The sequence below is a fragment of the Trachymyrmex septentrionalis genome, unplaced genomic scaffold (assembly GCF_001594115.1).
Source record: "Trachymyrmex septentrionalis isolate Tsep2-gDNA-1 unplaced genomic scaffold, Tsep1.0 scaffold71, whole genome shotgun sequence".
NCBI classification, from domain to species: domain Eukaryota; kingdom Metazoa; phylum Arthropoda; class Insecta; order Hymenoptera; family Formicidae; genus Trachymyrmex; species Trachymyrmex septentrionalis.
In genome coordinates this window covers 415,475-420,142 of record NW_017305895.1, presented here as the reverse complement: position 1 = coordinate 420,142, position 4,668 = coordinate 415,475, and the positions used below count along the sequence as shown (strand labels likewise).

Sequence of the window (4,668 nt, the reverse complement as noted above, 5' to 3'; positions counted from 1 at the left end):
TATATATATAATATTAAATTAATAAAATTAAAAATCTATAAACATCGATAAGAATGCTAAAACAAGAAACTTTCATAACTAAAAAGAATATCTTATTAAATAATTTCTTATACATCCGCTATATTTTATGGGTACAGTTGCGAAGTTTATTCAAGTGGTGTAGTATGACAACAGAATTAGTATGACAAGAGAATGCAATTTGTTGCGCCCAAATAATTACGGGTGTAGTTCGTTAGTTAAAACGCTCTTAAACCCTTGACTTAAATCTCAAAGAGTCCAATTACGGTGGTTATTATTAACAAGCTATATACTCGCGTAGCATTGTCTATGTGACTCGGACCGTACATTTTGTCAAGTCTTACGCTGCCGTTAGGAATTTCTTACGAAGTGCAAGAAAGGCAGAAGGATAACAGGGGATCGTACGTATCGAAGGGAGATTGCCAGGTCCGGGATTCGCGACACTGGTCAACGTAGGAGGGCACCAACGCACTTCTAACGAGATAAGTAGGTACAGTAAATGCGGTATGTACAGCCGGGACTCGCGTTCGAGAGTACCTAAGAATGTCGCATCGCAGAAAAACAGACCGGAACCAGATACGAAGAGAGAAAGAGAGAACGAGAGAGAGAAAGAGAGAGAGAGAGAAAGAGAGAGATTTGCTTGGTCACGGGAAAGCGGGGGAGAAGTTCCGGGTTCGCTGGATGTACGCATCCACCTACGCGGAAACAAAAGCGCCTCGACGTGCTCTCTCGGTCGATTCTCTCCCATTCTGATTGCAAGTGAAAGCTCTTATAGTTTGTGATACACGAATACCATCAACAAGCGCGTATCAAGAGCAACAGGCACCGTAAAGGCGAAAGTCAAACCTATGGACATTTGATTAACAACATAGAGAACGCTTGTTTAGAGCGTTCGACTATCTCGATGTTAACATCAGTGTGTAATTTTCTTTGCCGTTGTGAAATGGATAATCGAACGAACTTTATATAGAATATTACTTTTAGAAAGCCCATCGTATTTTGAAATGAAATACTTTGCATTTTCATGTAAATTTAAGATGTATTCTCTTACAGTAATGTTTTAATGCCTATTTCCGCACGCGTCCGTAACTGCATTCAAGGAGGCAACATATTTCTACATTTCTCCATCTCTTTGGATACGTTACATTCCTACGTTCTTCCGTTCTCCCGTTGTCCCCATTCTCTCTCGCCCTTTGCCCTCTTTATGTGCAAACAGCACGGGCCACACAACCACCACCGGATGAACGAACTGGAACGAGCCAGAGGGAAACGTTGATTCACGAGCAAGAGGATTTATCGCCGCGAACACGGATTTTGAATTTCTCACCGAGGCGCGGGAAATCGAGGGACGTACGGGAAAAGCCCAACGCGGCTTTACGTTTTAACGTTATGTTATAACGGGTCTGTGTCGCATTATCGAATTAGATAATTGGGTAGAGCCGTTTCGCCATGCCGGTCAAAGCGGGAAAGCTTTTTAAGAGAATGCAAGAGAGCCGAATTACGTGACACGTAATCACGGAAATGTGATCAGTCTCACAATTAAACGCGAAATTCATATTATTAAAAATTGACGCTTTACACTAATCACGTTTTATTAACTTGTGTTAACGTGAATAATATTTTAATTCGCGTTACCAAATGTAGAAACATTGAGTGCTGCATTAATTAAAATTTACATTATTAGAAGTAATATTAAACTTATGAAATTATTTTTTTCTGTCGTTATGTAACTTTTTCAAGAATTTTTTACAGGCATTTGAATAGCTTAAGAGGAAAGCTGTTTCTTGCCTGCTGATGTGTTTTTAATAACCATCAATTAAATCTTTAAAATATTGTCTGTATTCATACGTATATTAATGCTTGCTTGTGTGTTAAATGAATTTAGAAACTTATAAGCGGCACGATATGACGGCATGTAATAAGGTACGTAATTGAAGCAATGAATTAATTGCACGATTCACCGATGCATTGTCCCTGACGTAGTTAATAGGATTTATAAATTGCTTTTGACCTCAAAATAAGCCGCCTGAGAATCAATTTAGTATTATGACAGGTCCCATTTGCTTCGAACGATCATCTTAATTATACTTCCTTATATTATCGGTGTCACCTAAGCGTCTGTGACGCAATGCGGCTCTATGCAATCGTACAAGTGCTACAGAATCGTACAATTATCGTTCACAATACGTGCACTGTCGAGATGATGAAGGCATTATTAAAGTTTAACTCCTCACCGGCAATGTTGAATTTTAAAGGCACGGTCGATTTTTTTTTATTGTGGATTCTGGTAGATAAACTTAAATTTGAAAAAAATAAGTAAAATACAATTCAACTTCAATGACAGTAAAACTAGTTAAAAACTTGTTATTTTACAAGTAAGTGTAAGAATTTTTTCAAATTTTTATACAGTTCGGAACAACATAGAAATCTGCTGAATTGAAGTTCGAAGATTCAGGTTGTAGACGGCGAAGGATGAAAATTTCACATTGCCGACGGAGGGTTAAAAGAAAAAAAGGGTGGTCTGGAGTAACGAAGATAAAACTTATAACTCATAATATTCTCACCGAGATTTCCGACGTGAACATTACCGCTTGACTCGGGCATGCGCGGAATTGGATCATCTGGATAAGTGAGCCGCAGCATACCGGATATAAATAATCTTTTTCCAGGGAAATTAGGGGCATTTTATGTCGCCGGCCACATTCTGCCACGTTCTCCTCTCTCTCGGCGGCAAGACTGTGCGCGACTGTAATTCCGCATTATATTGCGGCACGTATTTTCTCCGTTGTTTCCGTGAACGCGTCACAGTAAACGTATCTTATTTCCAAGCCGCGTATTCGCGGACTATTACAATAGTCGCGACTCGCATGCAAGTCGTATGCACACGCATGCGGAGTCGACCGCAACGAGATTTTTATGTGCGTCAAAGCGTTGACATGTAACCGTGAGTTATCGCGGCGGCGCCGGTAAAATTAATTTCGCCGACGAGGGAAGAAAGAGAACGCGAAAAAAGGGTAGACCGTCCGAGGGGGAGGAAGGGATGACAGAGGTGCAGGACGGTTGTCGAGCCCTGGTACGGGCTAGGGTGGTCACGAAAAGGGAGGAAAGGGATGCGTTTCCAGCCCGCTTGCTCGTGAAGCGCAGCGTTCGCCGCATCGCAATTCAAACCTTTTCGGCCCATTTTTTCGTGCCACCTGCCGGTGAACTTTCTGGCCTTTTTTTTTTTTGGACGGGGGATGGACATTGGGGGATTGGACTATGGTTCGCGCGCTACCGCGGACAAAAGCGCAAACCCACAAACTTGGCTGCTCGGTCAAAAAATGCTTCGCGCCGGGAACTGGCCGCGATAAAAAAAATATATATATACATACATATACACGTTCGATTTCAGTGCGAGCGTGCTCGTGAAAAGATCCTCTCGTCGGATTTGCAGGATTACTATTCATTCACGATCACGTGCGAATGCCTCTTTCAAGGGATGTATGTCGAAGTTTGTTGATCTTCCCGACCGATATACGAACGCGAAACATTTATCACTATTTCATTGAACGTGCGAATAGTCGTCCTTTGAGGGCGACGCTCAGATAAAAAAATATACAGCATAGTTGTACTATACGGAATATTGTTTCTTAACTTCACGCAGATATTTTCTCTGATATGCAAGCAACCTGAATAGTGAGTGTATTTATTACATAATATTTACAATCTTAGTTTTAAAACAACGAGTGTCATGAAAACTGAGTGCGGTATACTAGGATGACAAGCGGTGTAATGCATTCTTTCCTTCCCGTGCTGCAAGATTTACCTGTGTTTTCCGCTTGCCATAGAACTTAGCAAGACTGTGTCTCTAAATATATTATGATGTTTCGCTCGAGTGCAGCCATTCACGAATATTGTTTAATGTTATTTTAAGTTATGACAGTTTTAGCATATAAAGTTTGCAATTGCAACAGTATTCATTCACTTTGCAATTAAAATTAATAATGAGCAAGAAAAAGTCAAAAAACAGAAATTTCAGAAAGCGAAAGAGAAAAAAATAAGTACATATATAAAATTATATCATTTAAAAGGAGAAAAATTTATAAAACTTTGCTTGCTGTTATATATGTATTTATTAATTGTTATTGCTGAGTGAGGTGTGTGATTGTATAGAAATAATTAAAAATTATTTTATCATTTTGTCATTTCATAATTTTTTTGTTCCAAATATAATTCAAACATAATTTTAATTATTCTCAATACTATGTAACAATATATAATTCGTAAAATAAAACTAAAATAAAAATACGTGTCAAAAATCAATCCGATATACGTCATATATTTTACGGATTTAAATTTGACAGTCGTTTATTTTCTATATTCAGCATAGATATAAAAATCTCAACGTGTCATACATTACATAATCGTGAGATCCGACGTAACAATACGATAAACAAATAATCCGTAAAGTTGCGTATACAATACAAAACTACAATATAGCGACAAATAACATGTCGATTCCTCGTATTAATCGGACATTTCATCCACCGCAATGTCACAGTTATCATTCGTTTATTCCACGTTCATACGTAAATATAATCATCCATAATTCGTTGAATAGGTGAGTGAAGCGGCGGCTAAAGCGCAAGAGGCGTGTTTAATTCGCGAGAA

The 4,668-nt window shown here is 38.8% G+C and overlaps 1 protein-coding gene across 1 annotated transcript in view; it reads right to left on the bottom strand.

Moving 5' to 3' along the window:
- LOC108753776 (protein slit) overlaps positions 1-4,668 on the bottom strand; it is a 351,622-nt gene that overhangs the window by 251,613 nt on the left and 95,341 nt on the right. The window lies entirely within an intron of this gene.